We start from the raw sequence: 14838 nt of genomic DNA, 5'->3' as shown, positions 1-14838 counted from the left end.
AGCAATCAATTTATTTTCCATTTTTAGGATCATTAAGTCTACTTTTAGAACCCTTAAAACTGTGTTTTAAAACCCTTGAATTATGGTTTTGCGCCCTTTAATATTATTGAAAAGCTACTTTTTTTTTATAGTGAGTGAAATTATATGTGATTTTTAAGGTCTTTTGCACGATTTTCAACCCTATAACGACATAAAAAGCAAGATTTTACTAAACTTCGTTATATAGGCTATGATCTTCAAGGTATGTTACTATTAATTTAGACCTTCAAGTTCGTGTGTTGAGCCTAAAAAAATCTTTAAGTAGCTTCATGTTTTTAAACATATTAAAAATATTTTTGATTTTTGAGGTCTTAAATTCTTGTTTTAAAACCCTAAAATTAGTGTTTTGTGCCTTAAAACATTTATAAAAAGCTACATTTTTCGTTCATTAGTAAAAATATTGTTGATTTTAAAGGTCTTCTGTACGTTTTTTAACCCTATTCCGACAATATAAAACTGGATTTTACTATAATTTATTATATGAGCGATCAATTTATTTTCAATTTCTTGGATCATTAAGTCGTGTTTTAGAACCCTTAAAGCTGTGTTTTGTGCCCTTCAATATTGACAAAAAGCTACTTGTTTTTATATTTAGTAAAAATATTTATGATTTTTGAGGTCTTTTATATGTTTGTTAACCCTTGAACGACAAAAAAAAGCTGGATTTTAATAAACTTTGTTTATTATGTAAATTATTTATTATTAATATTTAGGATCTTAAAATTGTGTTTTAAAACCCTAAAATTATTGTTTTGTGCCTTTTAATATAATTAAAATGCCACTTTATTTAAAGAGAGTAAACTTATTAGTGAAAATTTAGGTCTTTAGCACGATTTTCAACCCTATAACGACAATTAAAAGCTGGATTTTACTGTACTTTATTCAATAAGCAATCAATTTATTTTCCATTTTTAGGATCATTAAGTCTACTTTTAGAACCCTTAAAACTGTGTTTTAAAACCCTTGAATTATGGTTTTGCGCCCTTTAATATTATTGAAAAGCTACTTTTTTTTTATTGTGAGTGAAATTATATGTGATTTTTAAGGTCTTTTGCACGATTTTCAACCCTATAACGACATAAAAAGCAAGATTTTACTAAACTTCGTTATATAGGCTATGATCTTCAAGGTATGTTACTATTAATTTAGACCTTCAAGTTCGTGTGTTGAGCCTAAAAAAATCTTTAAGTGGCTTCATGTTTTTAAACATATTAAAAATATTTTTGATTTTTGAGGTCTTAAATTCTTGTTTTAAAACCCTAAAATTAGTGTTTTGTGCCTTAAAACATTTATAAAAAGCTACATTTTTCGTTCATTAGTAAAAATATTGTTGATTTTAAAGGTCTTCTGTACGTTTTTTAACCCTATTCCGACAATATAAAACTGGATTTTACTATAATTTATTATATGAGCGATCAATTTATTTTCAATTTCTTGGATCATTAAGTCGTGTTTTAAAACCTTTAAAGCTGTGTTTTGTACCCTTCAATATTTATAAAAAGCTACTTATTTTTATATTTAGTAAAAATATTTATGATTTTTGAGGTCTTTTATATGTTTGTTAACCCTTGAACGACAAAAAAAAGCTGGATTTTAATAAACTTTGTTCATTATGTAAATTATTTATTATTAATATTTAGGATCTTTAAATTGTGTTTTAAAACCCTAAAATTATTGTTTTGTGCCGTTTAATATAATTAAAATGCCACTTTTTTTAAAGAGAGTAAACTTAATGGTGAAAATTTAGGTCTTTAGCACGATTTTCAACCCTATAACGACAATTAAAAGCTGGATTTTACTTTACTTTATTCAATAAGCAATCAATTTATTTTCCATTTTTAGGATCATTAAGTCTACTTTAGAACCCTTAAAACTGTGTTTTGCGCCCTTTAATATTTATAAAAAGCTACATGTTTTTATAATTAGTCGAAATATTGTCGATTTTCAAGGTCTTTTATATGTTTTTTAACCCTAGAACGACAAAAAATAGCTGGATTTTACTAAACTTTGTTTATTCAGTTATCAAATAATTTTTAATTTACAGCAGAGGCGTATATTCAGGGTGTGCTAGGTGTGCGGCGCACACCCGCAAAACCATCTAAAATATAAATTTAGAAATTTAGAAAATTTAGGGCATAAAGCGACATCATTTTGCATACAGTAGTATGCAAAATTATAAAATTTTAATATGCAGTGTATAGTATGCATTGGTATTTGTCAGTCGCTCTAAAAGTTTCCGCGCGACCGACACGCTATGTATTACTCATGTGGCGCGCCGACCTTGAGTGCGGCGGCCGACTAAAGTAAATTGTTCCGAGATTTAACGGCTGAAGTCGATCTGTCGGCTGGCAGCGCTCAGTAGTAAAATTGGTCTCGAATTTGGTGCACGTATTTCAAAAACTCTTGCGTCCGTCGCTGCTTTTTTATTACATTATATCACAATAACAGGTCACTCATTTTTTATATTTTGGCGTAAAATAGTTTATTATCTTATTTACATATGATCAATACTTAATTTTCTATTCTAGATTATATTTTTTTATTTACCCCAATAATGATGAAGAATACTGTTGAAGATATTTTGAATAATCCATTTTCAAAAAGAAGCTATGAAATTAAATTGAAGATCATCAAAATTGGCAAACCACGTCCACCTCTTCCCAATTTATTTATGAAGCATAAAGACAATAAATGAGAATATACAAAGCGGTTTATTGGCTTTACAGACGTTAGCTCTGATAAAACAGCCGATGGCTTATTTTGCCACGTTGTAAATATAATTGAAGAATTTCAAATTCAAGAAAAATTAGTTGGACAGACTTATGATGGGGCGAGTGTAATGAGTGGGCATATTAATGGTTTGCAAGCCAAAGTACTCGAAGTTTATCCACTGGCCATTTTTACACACTGCTATGCTCATATGTTGAATTTAACATTACAACAAGGTCTTTCCAATATAAAAGTGTGCAAATCATTCTTTCAAACTTTAAATGGATTGTCTGCATTCTTTTCGAAATCTTCCAAACGAATAAATGCTTTACAAGAGTTTGTAGCTAGAAGACTTCCTTCTGTTACACCTACAAGATGGAATTACACATCACGGTTAAGTAACACAGTGCAAAAATACAGAAATGAATTTACGGACTTTTTTCGAGACGTCGTGAAAAATTGTGAATTATGGGACCCCGACACTGTAATAAAAGCACGAGGTTTTCTTAGCTTTTTGGAAGATTTTGAAACAAGAAAACTTCTCCACATATTTTCAAACCTTTTTGGAAAAACTGATGTGCTATACAACATTTTACAATCCAAATCTTTTGACATATTATATTGCTGTAAGAAAGTTACCGAAATTTTGCAACAACTCAGACATGAACAGGAAAATAATTATGAAACATTATGGGATTCTTATGTAACGGAAGAAAATTATCCAAGACTGAGTAATGATTTGCTTGTTGAAGAAAAGCACGCGTTTAGCCAACTATTTAATACAATAGTTGATAATATATGTAAGCAAATTGAAAACCGTTTTTCTTCAATGTCCAAATTGGAATATTTTCACCTTCTGGAGAAAGAAAAATATGAGCAATATAAAGGAAAATTTCCAAATGAATTACTTACCAAACTGCAACAATTCTATGGAACATTATTTGATTATATAAGTTTAAAAAATGAGCTTGCTGTTCTTTATCATTTGCCTGAATTTGCAGAGAAATCTGTTCATGAGCTTGTACAATTTATGAACACAAATAATCTGGAGTCAGGTTTTCAGGAAATAGATAAATTAGGCAAACTAATATTAACTCTTCCAAGCAGTACTGCTTCAGCAGAACGTTCATTTTCTGCTCTGAAACGAATTAATAATTGTTATCGAAGTACCCAAGGCCAAGAAAGGCTATGTGGCCTTAGCTTGATTTCAATAGAAAAAGGGATCCTTATGGACATTAAAAAGAAGAGCACTTTTTATGACAGTGTGATAGAAAAATTTATGATTAAAGAAAGAAGATTAGATTTTATATATAAATCATTATAATTTTATGTTTATTGGAAATTTGATATTTTTATATAATAATATTTTAGATTAGGTTTGATGTTTATTTATTTATTTATATATGGGAAAAAGCTGTAAGGCAGTTTAGGCATGCCAAAACTTCGGCTAATAAAAATGAAAAAATGTACGTTTTTTTTTATTTTTTATAGCACACCCAATATTAACACTCACCGTACGCCACTGATTTACAGGATCTTTAGGTTATGTTTTCAAACCCTAAAATTTTGGTTTTGTGCCCTAAAATATTATTAAAAAGCCCCTTTTTTTTAAAAATTAGTGAAATTATTGGTGATTTTTAGGTCTGTTGCACGTTTTTTAACTTATTAACAACAATAAAAAGCTGGATTTTACTATACTATATTCAATAAGCGATCAATTTATTTTCAATTTTTAAGATCAATAAGTCGTTTTTTAGAACCATTAAATCTTGGTTTTGTGCCCTTAAATATTTATAAAAAGCTACTTGTTCTTATAATTAGTTGAAATATTTTCGATTTTTTAAGTCTTTTATATGTTTTTTATCCCTAGAACGACAAAAAAAAGCTGGATTTTATTAAACTCTGTTCGTTAAGTATTCTATTTATTTTTAATATTAAGGATCTTGAAATTGTCTTTTAAAACCCTTGAATTATTGTTTTGCGCCCTTTAATATTATTGAAAAGCTACTTTTTTTTAAAGTGAGTGAAATTATATGTGATTTTTAAGGTCTTTTGCACGATTTTCAACCCTATAACGACATAAAAAGCAAGATTTTACTATACTTCGTTATATAGGCTATGATCTTCAAGGTATGTTACTATCAATTTAGACCTTTAAGTTCGTGTGTTGAGCCCAAAAAAATCTTTAAGTAGCTTCATGTTTTTAAACATATTAAAAATATTTTTGATTTTTGAGGTCTTAAATTCTTGTTTTAAAACCCTAAAATTAGTGTTTTGTGCCTTAAAACATTTATAAAAAGCTACATTTTTCGTTCATTAGTAAAAATATTGTTGATTTTAAAGGTCTTCTGTACGTTTTTTAACCCTATTCCGACAATATAAAACTGGATTTTACTATAATTTATTATATGAGCGATCAATTTATTTTCAATTTCTAGGATCATTAAGTCGTGATTTAGAACCCTTAAAGCTGTGTTTTGTGCCCTTCAATATTGACAAAAAGCTACTTGTTTTTATATTTAGTAAAAATATTTATGATTTTTGAGGTCTTTTATATGTTTGTTAACCCTTGAACGACAAAAAAAGCTGGATTTTAATAAACTTTGTTTATTATGTAAATTATTTATTATTAATATTTAGGATCTTAAAATTGTGTTTTAAAACCCTAAAATTATTGTTTTGTGCCTTTTAATATAATTAAAATGCCACTTTTTTTAAAGAGAGTAAAATTATTAGTGAAAATTTAGGTCTTTAGCACGATTTTCAACCCTATAACGACAATTAAAAGCTGGATTTTACTTTACTTTATTCAATAAGCAATCAATTTATTTTCCATTTTTAGGATCATTAAGTCTACTTTTAGAACCCTTAAAACTGTGTTTTGCGCCCTTTAATATATATAAAAAGATACATGTTTTTATAATTAGTCGAAATATTGTCGATTTTCAAGGTCTTTTATATGTTTTTTAACCCTAGAACGACAAAAAATAGCTTGATTTTACTAAACTTTGTTTATTCAGTTATCAAATAATTTTTAATTTACAGGATCTTTAGGTTATGTTTTCAAACCCTAAAATTTTGGTTTTGTGCCCTAAAATATTATTAAAAAGCCCCTTTTTTTTAAAAATTAGTGAAATTATTTGTGATTTTTATGGTCTGTTACAACAAAAAAAAGCTGGATTTTATTAAACTCTGTTCATTAAGTATTAAATTTATTTTTAATATTAAGGATCTTGAAATTGTGTTTTAAAACCCTTGAATTATTGTTTTGCGCCCTTTAATATTATTGAAAAGCTACTTTTTTTTATAGTGAGTGAAATTATATGTGATTTTTAAGGTCTTTTGCACGATTTTCAACCCTATAACGACATAAAAAGCAAGATTTTACTAAACTTCGTTATATAGGCTATGATCTTCAAGGTATGTTACTATCAATTTAGACCTTCAAGTTCGTGTGTTGAGCCCAAAAAAATCTTTAAGTAGCTTCATGTTTTTAAACATATTAAAAATATTTTTGATTTTTGAGGTCTTAAATTCTTGTTTTAAAACCCTAAAATTAGTGTTTTGTGCCTTAAAACATTTATAAAAAGCTACATTTTTCGTTCATTAGTAAAAATATTGTTGATTTTAAAGGTCTTCTGTACGTTTTTTAACCCTATTCCGACAATATAAAACTGGATTTTACTATAATTTTTTATATGAGCGATCAATTTATTTTCAATTTCTAGGATCATTAAGTCGTGTTTTAGAACACTTAAAGCTGTGTTTTGTGCCCTTCAATATTGACAAAAAGCTACTTGTTTTTATATTTAGTAAAAATATTTATGATTTTTGAGGTCTTTTATATGTTTGTTAACCCTTGAACGACAAAAAAAACTGGATTTTAATAAACTTTGTTTATTATGTAAATTATTTATTATTAATATTTAGGATCTTAAAATTGTGTTTTAAAACCCTAAAATTATTGTTTTGTGCCTTTTAATATAATTCAAATGCCACTTTATTTAAAGATAGTAAACTTATTAGTGAAAATTTAGGTCTTTAGCACGATTTTCAACCCTATAACGACAATTAAAAGCTGGATTTTACTTTACTTTATTCAATAAGCAATCAATTTATTTTCCATTTTTAGGATCATTAAGTCTACTTTTAGAACCCTTAAAACTGTGTTTTAAAACCCTTGAATTATTGTTTTGCGCCCTTTAATATTATTGAAAAGCTACTTTTTTTTTATAGTGAGTGAAATTATATGTGATTTTTAAGGTCTTTTGCACGATTTTCAACCCTATAACGACATAAAAAGCAAGATTTTACTAAACTTCGTTATATAGGCTATGATCTTCAAGGTATGTTACTATCAATTTAGACCTTCAAGTTCGTGTGTTGAGCCTAAAAAAATCTTTAAGTAGCTTCATGTTTATAAACATATTAAAAATATGTTTGATTTTTGAGGTCTTAAATTCTTGTTTTAAAACCCTAAAATTAGTGTTTTGTGCCTTAAAACATTTATAAAAAGCTACATTTTTCGTTCATTAGTAAAAATATTGTTGATTTTAAAGGTCTTCTGTACGTTTTTTAACCCTATTCCGACAATATAAAACTGGATTTTACTATAATTTATTATATAAGCGATCAATTTATTTTCAATTTCTTGGATCATTAAGTCGTGTTTTAAAACCTTTAAAGCTGTGTCTTGTACCCTTCAATATTTATAAAAAGCTACTTATTTTTATATTTAGTAAAAATATTTATAATTTTTGAGGTCTTTTATATGTTTGTTAACCCTTGAACGACAAAAAAAAGCTGGATTTTAATAAACTTTGTTCATTATGTAAATTATTTATTATTAATATTTAGGATCTTTAAATTGTGTTTTAAAACCCTAAAATTATTGTTTTGTGCCGTTTAATATAATTAAAATGCCACTTTTTTTAAAGAGAGTAAACTTAATGGTGAAAATTTAGGTCTTTAGCACGATTTTCAACCCTATAACGACAATTAAAAGCTGGATTTTACTTTACTTTATTCAATAAGCAATCGATTTATTTTCCATTTTTAGGATCATTAAGTCTACTTTTAGAACCCTTAAAACTGTGTTTTGCGCCCTTTAATATTATTGAAAAGCTACTTTTTTTTAAAGTGAGTGAAATTATATGTGATTTTTAAGGTCTTTTGCACGATTTTCAACCCTATAACGACATAAAAAGCAAGATTTTACTATACTTCGTTATATAGGCTATGATCTTCAAGGTATGTTACTATCAATTTAGACCTTTAAGTTCGTGTGTTGAGCCCAAAAAAATCTTTAAGTAGCTTCATGTTTTTAAACATATTAAAATTTTTTTTTGATTTTTGAGGTCTTAAATTCTTGTTTTAAAACCCTAAAATTAGTGTTTTGTGCCTTAAAACATTTATAAAAAGCTACATTTTTCGTTCATTAGTAAAAATATTGTTGATTTTAAAGGTCTTCTGTACGTTTTTTAACCCTATTCCGACAATATAAAACTGGATTTTACTATAATTTTTTATATGAGCGATCAATTTATTTTCAATTTCTAGGATCATTAAGTCGTGTTTTAATACCCTTAAAGCTGTGTTTTGTGCCTTTCAATATTGACAAAAAGCTACTTGTTTTTATATTTAGTAAAAATATTTATGATTTTTGAGGTCTTTTATATGTTTGTTAACCCTTGAACGACAAAAAAAAGCTGGATTTTAATAAACTTTGTTTATTATGTAAATTATTTATTATTAATATTTAGGATCTTAAAATTGTGTTTTAAAACCCTAAAATTATTGTTTTGTGCCTTTTAATATAATTCAAATGCCACTTTATTTAAAGATAGTAAACTTATTAGTGAAAATTTAGGTCTTTAGCACGATTTTCAACCCTATAACGACAATTAAAAGCTGGATTTTACTTTACTTTATTCAATAAGCAATCAATTTATTTTCCATTTTTAGGATCATTAAGTCTACTTTTAGAACCCTTAAAACTGTGTTTTAAAACCCTTGAATTATGGTTTTGCGCCCTTTAATATTATTGAAAAGCTACTTTTTTTTTATTGTGAGTGGAATTATATGTGATTTTTAAGGTCTTTTGCACGATTTTCAACCCTATAACGACATAAAAAGCAAGATTTTACTAAACTTCGTTATATAGGCTATGATCTTCAAGGTATGTTACTATTAATTTAGACCTTCAAGTTCGTGTGTTGAGCCTAAAAAAATCTTTAAGTGGCTTCATGTTTTTAAACATATTAAAAATATTTTTGATTTTTGAGGTCTTAAATTCTTGTTTTAAAACCCTAAAATTAGTGTTTTGTGCCTTAAAACATTTATAAAAAGCTACATTTTTCGTTCATTAGTAAAAATATTGTTGATTTTAAAGGTCTTCTGTACGTTTTTTAACCCTATTCCGACAATATAAAACTGGATTTTACTATAATTTTTTATATGAGCGATCAATTTATTTTCAATTTCTAGGATCATTAAGTCGTGTTTTAATACCCTTAAAGCTGTGTTTTGTGCCCTTCAATATTGACAAAAAGCTACTTGTTTTTATATTTAGTAAAAATATTTATGATTTTTGAGGTCTTTTATATGTTTGTTAACCCTTGAACGACAAAAAAAAGCTGGATTTTAATAAACTTTGTTTATTATGTAAATTATTTATTATTAATATTTAGGATCTTAAAATTGTGTTTTAAAACCCTAAAATTATTGTTTTGTGCCTTTTAATATAATTCAAATGCCACTTTATTTAAAGATAGTAAACTTATTAGTGAAAATTTAGGTCTTTAGCACGATTTTCAACCCTATAACGACAATTAAAAGCTGGATTTTACTTTACTTTATTCAATAAGCAATCAATTTATTTTCCATTTTTAGGATCATTAAGTCTACTTTTAGAACCCTTAAAACTGTGTTTTAAAACCCTTGAATTATTGTTTTGCGCCCTTTAATATTATTGAAAAGCTACTTTTTTTTTATAGTGAGTGAAATTATATGTGATTTTTAAGGTCTTTTGCACGATTTTCAACCCTATAACGACATAAAAAGCAAGATTTTACTAAACTTCGTTATATAGGCTATGATCTTCAAGGTATGTTACTATCAATTTAGACCTTCAAGTTCGTGTGTTGAGCCCAAAAAAATCTTTAAGTAGCTTCATGTTTTTAAACATATTAAAAATATTTTTGATTTTTGAGGTCTTAAATTCTTGTTTTAAAACCCTAAAATTAGTGTTTTGTGCCTTAAAACATTTATAAAAAGCTACATTTTTCGTTCATTAGTAAAAATATTGTTGATTTTAAAGGTCTTCTGTACGTTTTTTAACCCTATTCCGACAATATAAAACTGGATTTTACTATAATTTATTATATGAGCGATCAATTTATTTTCAATTTCTAGGATCATTAAGTCGTGTTTTAGAACCCTTAAAGCTGTGTTTTGTGCCCTTCAATATTGACAAAAAGCTACTTGTTTTTATATTTAGTAAAAATATTTATGATTTTTGAGGTCTTTTATATGTTTGTTAACCCTTGAACGACAAAAAAAAGCTGGATTTTAATAAACTTTGTTTATTATGTAAATTATTTATTATTAATATTTAGGATCTTAAAATTGTGTTTTAAAACCCTAAAATTATTGTTTTGTGCCTTTTAATATAATTCAAATGCCACTTTATTTAAAGATAGTAAACTTATTAGTGAAAATTTAGGTCTTTAGCACGATTTTCAACCCTATAACGACAATTAAAAGCTGGATTTTACTTTACTTTATTCAATAAGCAATCAATTTATTTTCCATTTTTAGGATCATTAAGTCTACTTTTAGAACCCTTAAAACTGTGTTTTGCGCCCTTTAATATATATAAAAAGATACATGTTTTTATAATTAGTCGAAATATTGTCGATTTTCAAGGTCTTTTATATGTTTTTTAACCCTAGAACGACAAAAAATAGCTTGATTTTACTAAACTTTGTTTATTCAGTTATCAAATAATTTTTAATTTACAGGATCTTTAGGTTATGTTTTCAAACCCTAAAATTTTGGTTTTGTGCCCTAAAATATTATTAAAAAGCCCCTTTTTTTTAAAAATTAGTGAAATTATTTGTGATTTTTATGGTCTGTTACAACAAAAAAAAGCTGGATTTTATTAAACTCTGTTCATTAAGTATTAAATTTATTTTTAATATTAAGGATCTTGAAATTGTGTTTTAAAACCCTTGAATTATTGTTTTGCGCCCTTTAATATTATTGAAAAGCTACTTTTTTTTATAGTGAGTGAAATTATATGTGATTTTTAAGGTCTTTTGCACGATTTTCAACCCTATAACGACATAAAAAGCAAGATTTTACTAAACTTCGTTATATAGGCTATGATCTTCAAGGTATGTTACTATCAATTTAGACCTTCAAGTTCGTGTGTTGAGCCCAAAAAAATCTTTAAGTAGCTTCTTTTTTTTAAACATATTAAAAATATTTTTGATTTTTGAGGTCTTAAATTCTTGTTTTAAAACCCTAAAATTAGTGTTTTGTGCCTTAAAACATTTATAAAAAGCTACATTTTTCGTTCATTAGTAAAAATATTGTTGATTTTAAAGGTCTTCTGTACGTTTTTTAACCCTATTCCGACAATATAAAACTGGATTTTACTATAATTTATTATATGAGCGATCAATTTATTTTCAATTTCTTGGATCATTAAGTCGTGTTTTAAAACCTTTAAAGCTGTGTTTTGTACCCTTCAATATTTATAAAAAGCTACTTATTTTTATATTTAGTAAAAATATTTATAATTTTTGAGGTCTTTTATATGTTTGTTAACCCTTGAACGACAAAAAAAAGCTGGATTTTAATAAACTTTGTTCATTATGTAAATTATTTATTATTAATATTTAGGATCTTTAAATTGTGTTTTAAAACCCTAAAATTATTGTTTTGTGCCGTTTAATATAATTAAAATGCCACTTTTTTTAAAGAGAGTAAACTTAATGGTGAAAATTTATGTCTTTAGCACGATTTTCAACCCTATAACGACAATTAAAAGCTGGATTTTACTTTACTTTATTCAATAAGCAATCAATTTATTTTCCATTTTTAGGATCATTAAGTCTACTTTTAGAACCCTTAAAACTGTGTTTTGCGCCGTTTAATATTATTGAAAAGCTACTTTTTTTTAAAGTGAGTGAAATTATATGTGATTTTTAAGGTCTTTTGCACGATTTTCAACCCTATAACGACATAAAAAGCAAGATTTTACTATACTTCGTTATATAGGCTATGATCTTCAAGGTATGTTACTATCAATTTAGACCTTTAAGTTCGTGTGTTGAGCCCAAAAAAATCTTTAAGTAGCTTCATGTTTTTAAACATATTAAAATTTTTTTTTGATTTTTGAGGTCTTAAATTCTTGTTTTAAAACCCTAAAATTAGTGTTTTGTGCCTTAAAACATTTATAAAAAGCTACATTTTTCGTTCATTAGTAAAAATATTGTTGATTTTAAAGGTCTTCTGTACGTTTTTTAACCCTATTCCGACAATATAAAACTGGATTTTACTATAATTTTTTATATGAGCGATCAATTTATTTTCAATTTCTAGGATCATTAAGTCGTGTTTTAATACCCTTAAAGCTGTGTTTTGTGCCTTTCAATATTGACAAAAAGCTACTTGTTTTTATATTTAGTAAAAATATTTATGATTTTTGAGGTCTTTTATATGTTTGTTAACCCTTGAACGACAAAAAAAAGCTGGATTTTAATAAACTTTGTTTATTATGTAAATTATTTATTATTAATATTTAGGATCTTAAAATTGTGTTTTAAAACCCTAAAATTATTGTTTTGTGCCTTTTAATATAATTCAAATGCCACTTTATTTAAAGATAGTAAACTTATTAGTGAAAATTTAGGTCTTTAGCACGATTTTCAACCCTATAACGACAATTAAAAGCTGGATTTTACTTTACTTTATTCAATAAGCAATCAATTTATTTTCCATTTTTAGGATCATTAAGTCTACTTTTAGAACCCTTAAAACTGTGTTTTAAAACCCTTGAATTATGGTTTTGCGCCCTTTAATATTATTGAAAAGCTACTTTTTTTTTATTGTGAGTGGAATTATATGTGATTTTTAAGGTCTTTTGCACGATTTTCAACCCTATAACGACATAAAAAGCAAGATTTTACTAAACTTCGTTATATAGGCTATGATCTTCAAGGTATGTTACTATTAATTTAGACCTTCAAGTTCGTGTGTTGAGCCTAAAAAAATCTTTAAGTGGCTTCATGTTTTTAAACATATTAAAAATATTTTTGATTTTTGAGGTCTTAAATTCTTGTTTTAAAACCCTAAAATTAGTGTTTTGTGCCTTAAAACATTTATAAAAAGCTACATTTTTCGTTCATTAGTAAAAATATTGTTGATTTTAAAGGTCTTCTGTACGTTTTTTAACCCTATTCCGACAATATAAAACTGGATTTTACTATAATTTTTTATATGAGCGATCAATTTATTTTCAATTTCTAGGATCATTAAGTCGTGTTTTAATACCCTTAAAGCTGTGTTTTGTGCCCTTCAATATTGACAAAAAGCTACTTGTTTTTATATTTAGTAAAAATATTTATGATTTTTGAGGTCTTTTATATGTTTGTTAACCCTTGAACGACAAAAAAAAGCTGGATTTTAATAAACTTTGTTTATTATGTAAATTATTTATTATTAATATTTAGGATCTTAAAATTGTGTTTTAAAACCCTAAAATTATTGTTTTGTGCCTTTTAATATAATTCAAATGCCACTTTATTTAAAGATAGTAAACTTATTAGTGAAAATTTAGGTCTTTAGCACGATTTTCAACCCTATAACGACAATTAAAAGCTGGATTTTACTTTACTTTATTCAATAAGCAATCAATTTATTTTCCATTTTTAGGATCATTAAGTCTACTTTTAGAACCCTTAAAACTGTGTTTTAAAACCCTTGAATTATTGTTTTGCGCCCTTTAATATTATTGAAAAGCTACTTTTTTTTTATAGTGAGTGAAATTATATGTGATTTTTAAGGTCTTTTGCACGATTTTCAACCCTATAACGACATAAAAAGCAAGATTTTACTAAACTTCGTTATATAGGCTATGATCTTCAAGGTATGTTACTATCAATTTAGACCTTCAAGTTCGTGTGTTGAGCCCAAAAAAATCTTTAAGTAGCTTCATGTTTTTAAACATATTAAAAATATTTTTGATTTTTGAGGTCTTAAATTCTTGTTTTAAAACCCTAAAATTAGTGTTTTGTGCCTTAAAACATTTATAAAAAGCTACATTTTTCGTTCATTAGTAAAAATATTGTTGATTTTAAAGGTCTTCTGTACGTTTTTTAACCCTATTCCGACAATATAAAACTGGATTTTACTATAATTTATTATATGAGCGATCAATTTATTTTCAATTTCTAGGATCATTAAGTCGTGTTTTAGAACCCTTAAAGCTGTGTTTTGTGCCCTTCAATATTGACAAAAAGCTACTTGTTTTTATATTTAGTAAAAATATTTATGATTTTTGAGGTCTTTTATATGTTTGTTAACCCTTGAACGACAAAAAAAAGCTGGATTTTAATAAACTTTGTTTATTATGTAAATTATTTATTATTAATATTTAGGATCTTAAAATTGTGTTTTAAAACCCTAAAATTATTGTTTTGTGCCTTTTAATATAATTCAAATGCCACTTTATTTAAAGATAGTAAACTTATTAGTGAAAATTTAGGTCTTTAGCACGATTTTCAACCCTATAACGACAATTAAAAGCTGGATTTTACTTTACTTTATTCAATAAGCAATCAATTTATTTTCCATTTTTAGGATCATTAAGTCTACTTTTAGAACCCTTAAAACTGTGTTTTGCGCCCTTTAATATATATAAAAAGATACATGTTTTTATAATTAGTCGAAATATTGTCGATTTTCAAGGTCTTTTATATGTTTTTTAACCCTAGAACGACAAAAAATAGCTTGATTTTACTAAACTTTGTTTATTCAGTTATCAAATAATTTTTAATTTACAGGATCTTTAGGTTATGTTTT

At 26.2% G+C, this 14838-nt stretch overlaps 1 long non-coding RNA gene across 1 annotated transcript; it reads left to right on the top strand.

Annotated features, from left to right (window-relative positions):
* Positions 1–2095: 2095 nt before the first annotated feature.
* Positions 2096–4215, top strand: LOC148236866 (uncharacterized). Its single transcript, XR_015809041.1, has 2 exons — positions 2096–2487; positions 2568–4215. It is a non-coding gene; the product is annotated as an uncharacterized LOC148236866 (long non-coding RNA).
* The last annotated feature ends 10623 nt before the right edge of the window (positions 4216–14838 follow it).

Source organism: Plectrocnemia conspersa, unplaced genomic scaffold (assembly GCF_051122295.1).
Source record: "Plectrocnemia conspersa isolate PC_06_02 unplaced genomic scaffold, ASM5112229v1 ptg000003l, whole genome shotgun sequence".
NCBI classification, from domain to species: Eukaryota; Metazoa; Arthropoda; class Insecta; order Trichoptera; family Polycentropodidae; genus Plectrocnemia; species Plectrocnemia conspersa.
This window is presented reverse-complemented; position numbering and strand designations above follow the sequence as displayed.